Source organism: Chiloscyllium punctatum, chromosome 2 (genome assembly GCF_047496795.1).
Source record: "Chiloscyllium punctatum isolate Juve2018m chromosome 2, sChiPun1.3, whole genome shotgun sequence".
Taxonomy (NCBI): Eukaryota; Metazoa; Chordata; class Chondrichthyes; order Orectolobiformes; family Hemiscylliidae; genus Chiloscyllium; species Chiloscyllium punctatum.
This window is the reverse complement of record NC_092740.1, coordinates 102,357,944-102,374,493: the sequence shown is the minus strand read 5'-3', so window position 1 is coordinate 102,374,493 and position 16,550 is coordinate 102,357,944. Positions and strand designations below refer to the sequence as shown.

General features: G+C 42.7%; 1 protein-coding gene and 1 long non-coding RNA gene across 4 annotated transcripts in view; one reads left to right on the top strand and one right to left on the bottom strand.

Annotated features, from left to right (window-relative positions):
• cdc42se2 (CDC42 small effector 2) overlaps positions 1 to 16,550 on the top strand; it is a 284,156-nt gene that overhangs the window by 150,227 nt on the left and 117,379 nt on the right. The gene's annotated exons all lie outside the window — the stretch shown is intronic.
• The window catches only part of LOC140487231 (uncharacterized), a 40,344-nt gene continuing 33,343 nt past the window's right edge, over positions 9,550 to 16,550 (bottom strand). For both annotated transcript variants that reach the window (XR_011962836.1, XR_011962837.1), the window contains one exon: positions 9,550 to 11,592. This is a non-coding gene — a long non-coding RNA (uncharacterized lncRNA). The remainder of the gene's footprint in view (positions 11,593 to 16,550) is intronic.

The following is a 16,550-nucleotide window of genomic DNA, read 5'->3' as shown; positions in this document are numbered from 1 at the left end:
TGCTTTCTGCTCCTCCACCAATTTTTGTGTCATCTACAAAGTTAATGGTCAGACCAACAATGCCCTCTTCTAGATCATTTATGTATATCACAAACAACAGTGGCCCCAGTACTAAGCTCTGTGGACACCACTGATCACCTTTCTCCATTTTGAGAAACTCCCTTCAACTACTACTCTCTGTCTCCTGTTGCTCAACAAAGTTCTTTATCCACCGAGCTAGAACACCCTGTACACCATACGACTTCACTTTCTCCATTAGTTTACCATGGGGAACCTTATCAAATGTCTTACTAAAGTCCATGTATATGACATCTACAGCTCTTCCTTCATCTATCAACTTGGTCACTTCCTCAAAGAACTCTGTTGACTTGGTAAGGCACGATCTCCCCTGCACAAAACCATGTTGCCTATCACTGATAAGCTCATTCTCTTCCAAATATAAATAGATCCTATCCCTCGGTACCTTCTCCAGCAACTTCCCCACCACTGACGTCAAGCTCACTGGTCTGTAGTTAACCTGGAATATCCCTACTAACCTTCTTGAACAGAGGGAACAACATGTGGGCGGCACAGTGGCACAGTGGTTAGCACTGCTGCCTCACCGTGCCAGAGACCCGGATTCAATTCCCACCTCAGGCGACTGACTGTGTGGAGTTTGCACATTCTCCCTGTGTCTGCGTGGGTTTCCTCCAGGTGCTCCAGTTTCCTCCCACAGTCCAAAAATGTGCAGGTTAGGTGAATTGGCCATGCTAAATTGACCGTAGGGTTAGGTGCCGGGGTAAATGTAGGGGAATGGGTCTGGGTGGGTTGCGCTTCGGCAGGTCAGTGTAGACTTGTTTGGCCGAAGGGCCTGTTTCCACACTGTAAGTAATCTAATCTAATCTAATTAGCAACTCTCCAGTCCTCCGGAACTTCATCTGTGTTTAAGGATGCTACAAAGATATCTGTCAGGGCCCCAGCTATTTCCTGTCTCGCCTCCCTCAGTAACCTGAGATAGATCTCATCCGGTCTTGGGGATTTGTCCACCTTAATAACCTTTAGCCTACCCAACACATCCTCCATCCTGAAGTCAATGTGATCCAGAGTAAGCAAACTTCTATCTCTAATCTCAACATTCATCATGTCCCTCTCCTCAGTGAAGACCAATGCAAAGTAATCATTGAGAATCTCACCCATTTTCTCAAGTTCGACACACAACCTTCCTTCCTTATCCATTAGTGGGCCAACCATTTCTCTAGTTACCCTCTTGCTTCTTATAAATGAATAAAAGACCTTGGGATTCTCCTTAATCCTGCTCGCTAAAGTTATTTCATGACCCCTTTTAGCCCGCTTGGTTCCTTGTTTAAGATTGGTCCTACTTTCCTGATATTCCTCCAAAGCCTGTTCTGTTCTTAGCTGCCTGGACCTTATGTACACTTCCCTTTCTCTCTTGGCTAGTTGCACAATTTCTCCTGTCATCAACGGTTCACAAATCTTGCCTTTCCTATCCCTTGTTTTCAAAGGGACATGCCTATCCTGCGCTATCTTCAACCTATCTTAGAAAGCCTGTCAAATATCAAACGTGGACTTCCCTTCAAATAGCTGCCTCCAATCCACATTTCCCAGCTCCTGCAAATTTTGGTATAGTTGGCTTTGGCCCAATTTAATACTCTTCCCTTAATACCACTGTCATGCTTGTCCAAGAGTGTACTAAAACTTACAGAATTGTGGTCACTATTCCCAAAAAAAAAACCCACTGCAACTTCTACTACCTGGCTTGGCTCATTCCCCAACACCAGGTCCAATATGGTCCCTTCCTGAGTTGGACTATTGACAGAGTGCTGTAGAAAGCTTACAAATTCTGCCCCATCCAGACCTCTGACACTAAGTGTATCCCAGTCAATGTTGGGAACATTAAGATTTCCCATCACCATCACCCTGTTGCCTTTACATCTTTCCATAATCTGTTTACCTACTTGTTCTTCTACCTCATGCTCACTGTCTGGAGGCCTGTAGTACAGCCCCAAAAATGTAACCGCACCCTTCTTATTTCTTAGCTCTACCCACAATGCCTCACTGCTCAAGCTCTCCATAGTGTCATCCTTTAGCACAGCTGTGATATCATCCCTGACCAGCGATGTAACTCTTTCCCCCACTTTTACTTCACTTCCTGCCCTGTCTGAAACATCTATATCCTGGAACATTTAGTTGACAATCATGCCCTTCCTTCAACCAAGTCTCTGTGATCGCAATAACATCATACTCCCAGGCACCAATCCAAGTCCTAAGTTTGTCTGGCCTACCCACTATACTCCTTGTATTAATGCATATGCACTTCAGACCACCAGTTCTTTTGCGTTCATCTGCTCTCTGCCTACTCTTCCCCTTGGTAATGCTAACTTCATGATCCTGTTCCTTACAGTCTCTAGTTTCTTACTAGTCTTCTCTTCTGGTTCCCAAGCCTCTGCCACATTAGTTTAAACCCTCCCCAACAGCAGTAGCAAAAACTCCCCCATGGGCATTAGTTCCAGTCTGGTTCAGGTGGAGACCATCCAATTTGTAATCATCCCATCTTCCCCATAACTAGTCCCAATGTCCCACAAATCTGAATCCCTCCCTCCTCCACCATCCCTCAAGCCATGTGTTCATCCTGCCTGTTTTCATCCTGGCTAGCATGTGGCACTGGTAGCAATTCTGAGATCACTACTTTTGAGAACAAAGAGCAAAGAAAATTTACAGCCCACGAATAGGCCCTTCCGCCCTCCAAGCCTGAGCTGATCCAAATGTATTGTCTAAACCTGTCGGTCAATTCCTCAGCATCTGTATCCCTCTACTCCCCACCTATTCATGCATTTATTTAATGCATCTTAAATGAATCTACCTCCTCCTTAACTTCTCTCCTAGCCCCCTGAATTTTCCTTTCAGTTCATCATTTACTTATAGCATTGGTGCTTATATGTACTACGACAACTGGCTGTTCACCCTCCCCTTTTAGAATGCTCTGGAGTCGATCGGTGGCATCCTTGACCTGAGCACCTGGGAGGCAACATACCATCCGGGAGACTCATTTTCGGCCACAGAACTGCCTATCTCCTCCCCTTACAATAGAATTCCCTATAACTATGGCTGTACGAGTCTTTTTCCCACCCTTCTGAACAGCAGAGCCCATCACGGTGCCATCATCCTGGCAACTGCTGCCGTCCTCTGGTGAGCCATCTCCCGCAAAGTATCCAAAACGGTATACCTGTTTTAGAGGGAGATGACCGCAGGGGACACCTGCACTGCTTTCCTACTGTTTCTCTGCCATTGGTCACTTATTCACTGTCTCCCTCAGCAATTCTAATCTGCGGTGTGACCAATTCACTAAATGTGCTATCCACGACCACCTCAGCATATGTGTATAAACATTGTACATCAATAGCGCTATGATAAACTAAGAGGCTCATTACTCAAAATTACACATAGGAAAAGACAAATTCAGTGAAATAAGAGAAGGCAGTCTATGCCTCTGAAACCATCGAATGAAACATGACTTCAGCAGAGACTGGGGACTGAACTACTGTAGTAGGATGGCAACTATCTTCATCCAGTTTTACTCCTTGAATACTTGAATAAGGAAGTACTGTAACTGTTATCTCTTTCCCTCTCAGCTTCTGAGATAACCATTATTTTCTAAATGGATAGCATAAGACTTTTTGTCTTAGATTCCCTACAGTGTGGAAACAGACCATTTGGCCCAACAAGTGAACATTGACTCTTCGAAGAGTAACCCACCCAGACCCATTTCCCTCTGACTAATGCACCTCATACTATGGGCAATTTAGCATGGCCAATCTTCTTGACCTGCACATCTTTGGATTGTGGGAGGAAACCGGAGCATCCGGAGGAAGCCCAAAAAGACATGGGGAGAATGTATAAACTCCACAAAGACAGTCGCCCAAGACTTGAATTGAATCATGATGCTGTGAGGCTGCAGTGCTAACCATTGAGCCAGCGTGCTACCCCTATTTGCTTCTGTCCAGTAGATCATTGTGCATTCAGAGAAGGATTTAAACTGTAGTAACGTTCTCATGTTAGCTACAAGTTTAAATGATCATTTAGTGGAACAAAATATTCTGTGTGATGTAATTGACTAGTAAGGAATAAATTGTGAAGCAAAAATGCCTTAAATAATGTGACAGTTCTGATCACATACTATAGAAGCATAAAAGGACAGATTCTACCTTTTAATTCAAAACTTTTGTCCCATTTTCACTTTTAAAAAAAAACACTGGGGACATTGTGAGATCTCACATCCTCTGACAAACCATTTTGACATAGATGCCTGACTATCGAGAAACACTTGGTGGGCAGACATAACTGATGGTGTAACTGAATTCTCTTCATCAAGATTTACAGGATGGATCTTTTCTAAAAATCTCTGCCTTAAGCACCAATTCAAAATATTATTAAAATTATTTACGAAATTAGGTGAAGTGCTGTAGTTAATTAGCATAATATGCCTTTCTCTCCAGGACTGATGTTTGATTCCAGTCCAGGTGATGTGATTAATGCTGCCTTTAATGACTCTTTCTGAAATACGTGATTTCACTGAAGTTGCTAGCTTGGGTCAACAATTTAAGACAGAAGATTATTTGAAGCTAGTTGCCAAACTTTCATTGGACAGTTTTTTTTAATGTGGGAAGAATTGGAGGTGTCCTTGTGCTGTAAAGAATTAATTGACTGAAATTAGTTATGATGCATTGCTGAAGAAAATTAGAAAGAACTTTATTCTGGGATTGGTCTTTTACAATATTCTAATTCTACTACTGCATGCTCACTATAGAGAATGTATCTCATTCAACATTGACAATCATCACCCTGTTTAGGACAAAATTTGTGAAGCAGTTACTTTTTCTGAGAGATGATTCTTTTGATAATATCCAATCTAGACTTCTGCATTATATACCCTTCTTTCCGCTAGTTTATACAACTGGATAGGAAACTGTTCGATAGAGACCAGGGCGCATCTCTTCTTGTGTGATATCTAGTGTTTCAGCACAATGGTTAATCATGGGAGACATACTTTATCCCAGCTCCAATCACATGAAATGTAACAGTGGTACTGACTATCCATTAAAAAGCAATTTATGAATGGCACAGTACTTTGGGACATCTTGATGCAGTTAAAGACATTATAAAAGCCCATTGTTCTCTTTATAATATCAGGTGAAAAATACTTTGGCTACGTGGAAAGACAGATGCTCATTTATTACAACAGAGAAAATTAAGAAGTTGCTAAGATTGCCATGTCCTTGAATAAACAGAAATGGAAACAAAATACTATATGTTTTTCAAAGGGTAGCAACATAGGTCACTGCAGAAAAGATGACCTGGTGCATAAGACTGACCCATATTTCAGCTAATGAATGGATGTTTAAGGCTATTAAGGAGTTAAACTCAATTTTACAGCTCAGAGATGCATGGTTAGTGTTTCATTTGCCTTACAAGTTGGTGCATGGGATCAAGTCAGCGCTATGCCCTGTGTTACCAAGAAGATTCACTAACAGGAAATAAAAGATCATGGTTAATGCTGCCATTGCAAATGGAAAACTGGAAATATTCTGAAGGACTCAGTGTTAAGAACATAGAAATAGAACAATACAGCGCAGAACAGGCCCTTTGACCCTTGATGTTGCGCCGATCTGTGAACTATTCTCAGCTCGTTCCCCTACACTATCCCAAAATCATCCATGTGCTTATCTAAGGATTGTTTAAATCTCCCTAATGTGGCTGAGTTGATAACATTAGCAGGTAGTGCATTCCATGCCCTTACCACTGTCTGTGTAAAGAACTTTCCTCTGACATCTGTCATAAATCTATCACCCCTCAATTTGTAGTTATGCCCCCTTGTATACGTTGAAGTAATCATCCTAGGAAACAGACTTTCACTGTCTACTGTATCTAAACCTCTGATCATCTTGTACGTCTCTATCAAATCCCCTCTTAGCCTTCTTCTTGCCAATGAGAACAGGTTCAAGTCTCTCAGCCTTTCCTCATAAGACCTTCCCTCCAGACCAGGCGACATCCTGGTAAAACTCCTCTCCACCTTTTCCAATGCTTCTACATCCTTCCCGAAATATGGGAACCAGAACTGTACACAATATTCCAAGTGTGTCCGCACCAGCATTCTGTATAGTTGCAGCATGATATTGCGGCTCCAGAACTCAATCCCTCTACGAATGAAACCTAACACACCGTATGCCTTCTTCATAAGACGGTGTTATTTTCTGGGTCTATAGATTGTGAAGGAGCAAAAATGGCCTTTGCAGTGAGATGTACTTCTTGTCAGATGTGGGAGTTTAAAGAGAGTTTAAGGGTTACTGCGGATTATATCTTCCATAAATGCTGTTGGATGCAAATCTTATCAGATTGAGTGAATCGGTTGGAGAGACAGATAGAAGCGATGAGGAATTTGCAACAGCAACAGTCTGTGATGGATGGCAGTTATAGGAAAGTCTCAGATACAGTCACATAGATGGGTTAACTCCAGGAAGGGTGAGAGAGGTAGGAACCTAGGCAGGAGTCTTTTGTGGATATACCTATTTCAAACAGATATGCTGGTTTGGAAAATGTAGGGGGTGACGGATTCTCAGGGGAATTTAGCACGAACAGCCAAGTTTCTGGTATTGAGACTGGCTCTAATGCAACGAGGGGTACGTCGGCTTCCAAGAGATCAATTATGTTAGGGCATTCTGTAGTCCGAGGTACAGACAGATGTTTCTGTGGTCAGCAAAGAAAAAGCAGAATGGTGTGTTGTTTCCCTGGTGCCAGGATCAAGGATGTCTCAGAGAGGGTGCAGAATGTTCTCATGGAGGAGAAGGGCCAGCAGGAGGTCATTGTTCATATTGGAACCAACAATATAGGAAGGGAAAAGGTTGAGATTCTGAAGGGAGATTACAGAGAGTTAGGCAGAAATTTAAAAAGGAGGTCCTTGAGAGTAGTAATATCTGGATTACTCCCAGTGCTACAAGTCAGTGAGGGCAGGAATAGGAGGATAGAGCAGATGAATGCATGGCTGAGGAGATGGTGTATGGGAGAAGGATTCATATTTTTGGATCATTGGAATCTCTTTTGGGGTAGAAGTGACCTGTACAAGAAGAACGGATTGCACCTAAATTGGAAGGGGACTGATATACTGGCAGGGACATTTGCTAGAACTGCTTGGGAGGATGTAAACTAGTAAGATGGGGTGGTGGGACCCAGAGAGATAGTGAGGAAAGAGATCGAACTGAGAGGGGTACATTTGAGAATAGAAGTGAGTCAAACAGTCAGGGCAGGCAGGGACAAGGTAGGACTAATAAATTAAACTGCATTTATTTCAATGCAAGGGGCCTAACAGGGAAGGCAGATGAACTCAGGGCATGGTTAGGAACATGGGACTGGGATATCATATTTACTGGTTCTTCTTTAATACTTTTAATTTGCTCATGGTTACATTTTAAAAATAATGGGAAAGTGAGAACTGCAGATGCTGGAGATCAGAGCTGAAAATGTGTTGCTGGAAAAGCGCAGCAGGTCAGGCAGCATCCAAGGAACAGGAGAATCGACGTTTCGGGCATAAGCCTGAAGAAGGGCTTATGCCCGAAACCTCGATTCTCCTGTTCCTTGGATGCTGCCTGACCTGCTGCGCTTTTCCAGCAACACATTTTCAGTTTTAAAAATAATGGCCAAGTTTATATAAATGCTTTGTATGTGAAAATAGTTAGTCAGTTTGCAGATGACACCAATGTTGGAGGTGTAGTGGACAGTGAAAGTTACCTCAGAGTACCTCAGGATTTGGATCAGATGGGCCAGTGGGCTGAGATGTGGCAGATGGAGTTTAATTTAGATAAATGTGACGTGCCGCATTTTGGAAAGGCAAGTCAGGGCAGGACTTACACTCTTTATGTAAGGTCCCAGGAATGCTGAACAAAGAGGCTGTGGAATTCAGGTCCATAGTTTCTTGACAGTGGAGTTGCAGGTAGACAGGATAGTGAAGAAAGCATTTGGTACGCTGACAAATTCATAGAATCATAGAATCCCTGGTGTGGAAACAGGCCATTTGGCCCAACAAGTCCACATCGACTCTCTAAAGAGTGACCCACCCAGAACCATTCCCATACCCTACTACACTATATTTACCCCTGACTTGATGGACCTAATCTACACATCCCTGAACACTATGGGCAATTTAGCGTGGCCAATTCACCTAACTTGCACAACTTTGGATTGTGAGAGGAAACCGGAGCTCCTGGAGGAAGCCCTATTGTATTGATCAGTGCATTCGGTATAGGAGTTGGGAGTTTATGTTGTGGTTGCAGGACATTGGTTAGGCCACGTTTGGACGACTGCATACAATTCTGGTCTCCCTGATACAGGAAGGATGTTGTGAAACTTCAAAAGGTTCAGAAATGTTTTACAAGTATGTTGGCAGGGCTGGAAGGTTTGAGCCAGAGGGAGAGGCTGAATAGGCTGGGGCTATTTTCATTGGAGCATCAGAGGTTGAGGGATAACCTTATAGAGGTTTATAAAATCATGAGGAACATGATTAGGATAAATAGACAAGGTCTTTTCCCTGTGGTGGAGGAGTCCAAAGCTAGGGGGTATAGATTTTGGGTGAGAGGGGAAAGATTGAAAAGGAACCTTAGGAGCAAAGTTTTTATGCTGAGAGTGGTGCATGTATGGAATAAGGTGCCAGAGAAAGTGTTGGGGCTGATACAATTACAGCATTTAAAAAGCATCTGGATGGGTACATGAATGGGAAGGGTTTGGAAAGCCGGCAAATGGCACTAGATTTATTCAGGATATTTTGTCGGCATGGACAAGTTGGACAGAAAGGTCTGTTTCCATGCTATACATCTCTGTGACTCCATGACTCTATTTAAGAAGAAAATTTAAATTGTAAGTTCTGATATATTTTGTGACACGGTGGCTCAGTGAATAGCAGTGTTGCCTCACAGTGCCAACGACCTGGGTTTGATTCCACCCTCGGGCGACTGTCTGTGTGGAGTTTGCACATTATGTCCAAGACTGCAAGGTGATCCAGTTTCCTCACCCAGTCCAAGTTGGGTGGACTGGTCATACTAAATTACCCATAGTTTCAGAGACGTGCGGGCCAGATGGGTTAGCCACGGGACAGGCAGGGTTACAGAGATAGGGTAGCAGCATGTGTCTGGGTGGGATGCTCTTTGGAGGATTAGTGTGGACCTGATTGGTCAAGTGAACTCCAATTTTATTGATCATCTCCCCCCTTTTCCATGGCAATTGCCTGAAGCTGAACCATGTTGTATGTTCTTGTACTTGACCCCGTGAGCTTTGGATCACAATTCTACTCCAACAATGAGACTGCCAGCTTCTTTAGCATTGAACATCCCTGACCTTATCTCGCTTGTTGGGCAAAATCCCCATCCATGTCATTGTTACATCGAGAGCCTTGTTCCCTCTAAGCCTGGTCAGCCATACAGCAGTCCTTCAAGTACCGCACGCTTAACTATGATAGCTGTGCACATCCTAAGGATTGATTAAATAAGACATATTACCACTCTAGCCTTCAAGCAAAAAAATGGATGAGAGATAAGCCTGATATGATCATTCAGCTGTCAGATCCTGAAGCTTGAAGCTACATCAGCATTGGCCAAACCCCATCCATTTCTGCTACGTAATTTTTTTAAGAATTCCTACTGTAGAAATAGACCCTTCAGCCTATCCAGTCCACAACGGCCCTCCAAAGAGTATCCCACCCAAACCCATTCCCCATCATTTGACATTTACCCCTGACTAATGCACCTAACCTACATATCCCTGAGCACCATGGGCAATTTAGCATGGCCAATTCACCTAACTTGCACATGTTTTTGGATTGTGGGAGGAAACTGCAGCACCTGGAGGAAACCCACGCAGACATGGGGAGAATGTGCACACTCCACGCAAACAGTCGCCTGAGGCTGGAATCGAGCTCTGGTCTCTAGTGCTGAAAGGCAGTAGTGCTAACCACTGAACCACCGTGCCACCCGTGTTTTTCCTTCCCAATATTCCCAAACACAGCACCTCTCATTTTATTGTCATTTCCTTCTTGTCGTGCCTATTTTGAGCCTGCAATTACATCAAAGTTTTTTGAGAGCCGCAAGTGAAAAGGTTAGGGAAGGAAATCACAATCAGGAAGGAAATGCAAGAGAGATTGTGATGGGAAAGGCAGAGAAGTAGGCAATAAGCTGGGAAGAAAATAAGTGAGTGGAGAAGTCAGGGAGAGAGTCAATGAGCAGGTGAAAGTAGCGGTGAGTCACAAATGTTCTTTGTGCTGCGATGTCAACTATCAGATTGTAGTTAATTTAGTTTTCTGCCACAGCTCCCCCTTCGTGGTCTAGGTCTAAGGGTTATTTGGATTAGAATGATAGAGGAAAACTATCAGGCACAAGTAACGCAAATTAAATTTTGTAAAAGAGAAGACATATGATAACAAATTTGTCATTGTCAAAATCTTAATGTATTCTGCTACTTCCCTTTCAAGTCCATATGACATCAACAGAGTGGGTGGAGCTGAATGTTCAAACATTAACACTTTCGGGAGAGTTACCTTCATTCAACCTCTTCTGCACACTTTTTTTTCCCCCGTAGTTGATATTTATATATTCATGCATACAATCATGTCGATTAGTATCTCAACTCCCTCACAACTCCCTCACAATCACAAGTTCAGGCAGTCTGGAGATTTCTCAATTCTTCCAGAACATGTTCTCTTCAGACTTCGAAAACAGTTTGGTGTTTGGCTTGAGGATTGTTGAACCTGATTCTGTCCTTGATTATCTGTAGCCTATAATGTCTTTCCACAATAGAACACCTTTTAGAATCATAGAAAATCCCTACAGTGCAGAAAGAGGCCATTCAGGCTATTGAGTCTGCACTGACCCTCCCATCCAGATCCATCCCACCCTATTACTATAACTTCACATTTACCATGGCTAATCCACCTAACCTGAACATCTTTGGACTGTGAGAGTAAATTAGAGAACCCTACAGAAACATGCAGACACCGGGAGAAGCATGCAGACTCCACATGGACAGCCACCAGAGGCTGGAATCGAATTCAAGTCCCTGCACTGTAAGGCAGCAATGGTAACCACTATGCTAGTTCTGGGACATCCTTTGGTGAAGATGTTGTTCCAGCAAAACCAGGTCACCAGCCCCATTACCTTATCCCTCATAGAGGATATTCTGCTAAAGAAGATATTTTGATATTTTCCCCCAATATCTTGGATTTCTGAGCCAAGCAGTTTCTTTTTGGCAATATTCTGCATCTCTGTGTCATGTTTTAATTCAGTGGATGTTGGTCCTTCCATTTCTCTGTTGGGCTCCATGGATTCATATGCAATTTCATCTTCAATCTTTACTCTCAGTCTGCTGATACAACTGTTTTGGAATGCATAAACTCTTCACTTCAATTTGCAGATTAGGTTCAACATCTTTGTTTACTCTCTGATTTCTTATTGGTAAACTAACATGTTCATATCCTCAAGTAAAGGCAAAATACTTCTGCTGCTGGAAATCCAAAACAAAACAGAACATGCTGGAGAAATGCAGAGGGTTTGGCAGCATCTGTAGAGAGAGAAACAGAGATAACATTTCAAGTCTGGAATGATTGTTCTTTGGAATGCTTTCAGTTGTGCTGACTGAGAATTGCTGCTGACGTACTTGTGTCAATATTACTGATATTCTTCCTTGGTAGATCAACTGAAATCATCTTCTTGACTTTGATATCAGGTCATCATCTAACATTAAATTTAAATCTCCTATTGCAGTTTGGTCACCAGGTTTTTATACAGCCTGTACAATTTCAATTGTGGATTGATCATTGAACATAGAACATGATGCTAAATTAAACTAGTCACTTCTGTCTGTCCTTGGTCCATATCCCTCCATTCCTTGCATATTCATGTGCTTATCTAAAATTTTCTTAAACACCCATATCAAATCTGTCTCTACCACTACCCCTGGCAGCATGTTCCAGATTCTCTTGTCCTCCTTACCTTAAATGCAGGCTTCCTAGTTTTAGATATATCAATTTTGGGAAAAAGATTCTGACCATCAACCCTATCTATGTTTCCCGTAACTTTACAGATTTCTATCCCCTCTGCCTCTGCTGCTTCAGAGAAAACAACCCAAGTTTTTCTAGCCTCTCCTTAAAGGTCACACCCTCTAATCCAGGCAGCATCCTGGTAAACCTCTTCCGTACCCTGTCCACAGCCTCCACATACTTCATGTAATGTGGCAACCAGAATTGAATGCAATAATCTGAGTGTGGCCTAACCAAAGTCTTTTAAAGCTGCAACATGACACACTGACTTTTGTATCCCTGACCAATAAAGGCAAGCATACCATACACCTTCTTTACCACCCTATCTACTTGCATGGTGACTTTTAGGGAGCTATGGTCTTGAACCCAAAGATCCCTCCTTACATCAATGTTATTCAGGATCCTGCCGTTAACTGAATACTTTTCTTAGCATTTGATCTCCAATAGTATAGCACCTCACACTTACCGTGATCTGCCATTTCTCAGCCTATATTTGCAATTGATCTATATTCCGCTGTATCGTTTAACAACCTTCTACACTATCCACAACAGCACTGATCTTTATATCATCTGCAAACCCACCAATATCTTCATCCATGTCATTTATATTTATCTCATTGAGCTCAATTGTACTGTCATTCTTTTTTGTTATTTGAGAATGTTCTGGTTTTGTGAACTGATTTTTCATTGGTGACTGTACTTGACTCCTGACAATTCTGTGCAATCACAGATTTCACTATGAATTTTGAGATCTTGAGTTTCTGCAAAACGCTTGGAGAGTGCTTCAGAGAACTTATCCGGGACATCTGCACCAACCAACCCCACCGCTCCGTGGCCGAACGCTTCAACTCCCCCTCCCACTCCGCCAAGGACATGCAGGTTCTGGGCCTCCTCCATCGCCATGCCCTTACCACCCAACACCCGGAGGAAGAACGCTCTGTCTTACGCCTTGGAACCCTCCAAACACATGGCATCAATGTGGATTTCATCAGTTTCCTAATTTCCCCTCCTCCCATCTTATCCCAGTTCCAACTTTCCAACTTGGAACCGCCCTCATGACCTGTCCTAGCTGTCCATCTTCTTTCCCACCTATCCTCTCTTACCTATCACCATTACCGTTACCTCCGTCTACCTATCGCACTCTCAGCCACCTCCCGCACAACCCCATACCCCTTTCATTTATCTCTCCACCCCCTCAGCTCAAAGCCTCATTCCTGATGAAGGGCTCTTGCCCGAAATGTCAATTCTCCTGTTCCTCGGATGCTGCCTGACCTGCTGTATTTTTCCACCACTCCAGCCTCAACTCTGATCTCCAGCATCTGCAGTCTTCACTTTCTCCTATATATCTCCAAGGCCCAAGTATCCCCAGTATATCACATTCTAGTGACTTGTGCTTCCAACTTGTCAAGACCCTTATCTTGATGTGAACTATCATTCATGATTAGATTAGATTACTTACAGTGTGGAAGCAGGCCCTTCACCCCAACAAATCATCTTTTTCTTCTGTCAAATGATTAAAATACAAGCTGTAAGATAAAAACTAACAAGTGCTCCTCTCTGGAAGATAGTTCACCGGCTATGATACTGAACTTAAAACCAAGTCATCATAAGTTTTAAATGCTCTGTGGTTAATTTAAAATTGAATTCTGTAACTAGTAATTTATGGATTAGTGTGTTATCATGCCAATGACTGGGGGATATTCTTTCTTCATCTATTACATGTGATAAATTTATAAAAGGATATACTGTATATAAGTACTTCCTATGATTCATAAACTCACATTAATATTGACATCCGTAACATAACTCATTCTGCACATTAGTGAAAAAGAAAATGCAGGGAACATTGCTCTAGGGGTGACTGTTCCAAAGTTCTTGTAGCCATTTCCCATCTTGGCAGTTGAAGTAAGCCATCACCTTCTCCAGGCAATCAAGGACAGACAATAAATGCTGATCGAACCCATGGTGTCCACCTTTCATGAAAAGTTTAAAGAACACACAAATATGCACACTTTTAATAGCACCTCTATTGGGGCAACCATGTTGTCAGTTGACTAAATTCTCTGCTCTCAAATTTTAATCCCTAAACTTCTCTGCCACTTAGTGCCCCATACCCTTTAATGTGTACCTTGATACTATTTAGAATTAGAATTCCTACAGTGTGGAAACAGGCCCTTTGGATTGTGGGAGGAAACCAGAGCACCCAGAGAAAACCCATGCAAGACACAGGGGAAATGTGCAAACTCCACACAGTCACCCAAGGCTGGAATCAGACCCACGTCCCTGGTGCTGTGAGGCAGCAGTGCCAACCACTCAGCCACCATGTCACCCTTGTTTCGTCAAGCTTCTGATATCCCATCCAGATATTTTCTGTGGCTCATTGCTCTGATTTAGATTTATATCAATCTTCTGAGGCTCCTTTTGGAGGTTTTGCTGCAATAAATAAGCTACATAAACGCTATTTATTTTATTTTAATCATTTTGTTATAGTTAATTAATATGAAAAAGCCAAATTATATGGCAGAAACAGTGTATGAATGTAATCCATCTTGATAAAGTGAAAAATATCCTTTATGAATTGATGCACGTCCTTTATTCCCTTGAGAGACTTTCTCGTTTTGGATGAGCAACAGCTAGCTTATTATACAGTGTCCAAATAAACTACTAAATGTCAAGTGACATCATTTAGCTTAGATCCAAATTATACTTAAAATCTCATGCCATCTCTTGTTTTGATTGTTTTCCTAAGCAATCTTCCAGACATTGACAATTTATTTTATAACATTAATGAAGGAAAACCAGTCTGAGGCAGAGGTTAATTATAAGACAGACATTCTGAGTTTAGTGAACCATGAATGTGCACAGCTCATTAGATCTGGTAGTTCTGACTTTCTGCAAATTTGTTTGAATACCTAAGATGTGTTCCCAGGGCAGCTTTGGGGAGGGCTGGTACTTTGGGAGAGGTAAGGTACTCTTTTGGATCATTAGAAATGCCAATGAATGTGTGTAATAAACTCGTTGATATATGTTAATGACAGTTCCAGCTGTAAAAACAATGAAAACACTTAATCTTGTAAGTATTTTTAAAATGTTTCTGAAGTGTTAAAGTGGCTTCTCAGAAAATCCATTTTGAAGGGTCACTGAACTTGAAGCTTAAACTGTGATTTCTCTCCATAGATGCTGCCAGCCCTGCTGAGCTTTTCCACTTTTTGTTTTAATTTCTGATTTACACTTGCAAGAAGTGTGTCTAGCTGCAGCTGTTGTTTGACCGCATGACAGCCCTGGAGCTGCGGATGGAATCACTGTGGAGCATCCGTGATGCTGAGGAGGTCGTGGATAGCACATTTGGTGAACTGGTCACACCTCAGGTTAGGATTGCTGAGGGAGACAGTGAATGGTTGACCAAAAGACAGAAAAAGAGTAGGAAGGCAGTACAGGTGTTCCCTGCGGTCATCTCCTTCCAAAACAGGTATACCGTTTTAGATACTTGTTGGGGGAGATGGCTCACCAGGGGAGGGCAGCAGTTGTCAAGATCATGGCACCGTGACAGGTACTGCTGTTCAGAAGGGTGGGAAAAAGACTTGTAGGGCCATAGTCAGAGGGGAGTCTATTGTGCAGGGAGTAGATAGGTGGTTCTGTGGCCAAAAATGGGATTCCTGGATGGTATGTTGCCTCCCAGGTGCTTGGGTCAGGAATGTCACCGATCGACTGCACAGCATTCTAAAAGGGGAGGGTGAATAGCCAGTTGTCTTAGTGCATAAAGGCACCAACGATATAAGTAGAAAGTGAGATGAGGTCCTGAAAGAAGAATCCAGGGAGCTAGGAGAGATGTTAAAGGGGAGGACCTCAAACATAGTGAGCTCGGAATTACTACCAAGTGCTAGCCAGTGTAGAAATGAAAAAAATAGGCAGGATGAACACGTGGCTTGAGAGGTGGTTTAGGAGGGAGGGGTTCAGATTTGTTGGACATTGGGATCGGTTCTGGGGAAGGTGGGAATATTACAAAAGGGATGGTCTACATCTGAACCAGACCGGAACCAATGTCCTTGGGGAAGGTTTTGCTACTGCCGTTTGGGAGGTTTTAAACTAATGTGGCAGGGGACTGGGAACCAGAGGAGAAAACAAGTAGACATCCAGGTGGAGATTGGAGACTGTAAGAATTATGAAGATAACATTAATAAAGGGAAGAATAGGCAGAGAGCAGGTGAGTGCAAAAGAACTGGTGGCTTGAAATGCATCTACTTTAATGCAAGGAGTATAGCGTGTAAGTCAGATGAATTTAGGGATTGAATTGGTGCCTGGGAGTATGACATTATTGCCATCACAGAGACTTAATTGAAGGAAGGGCATGATGACAGGCAACTAAATGTTGCAGGATATAGATTCTTCAGACAGAACAGGGAGGGAAGTAAAAGAGTGGGTGGAGTTGCATTGCTGGTCAGGGACGATATTATGGCTGTGCTAAAGGAGGACACTATGG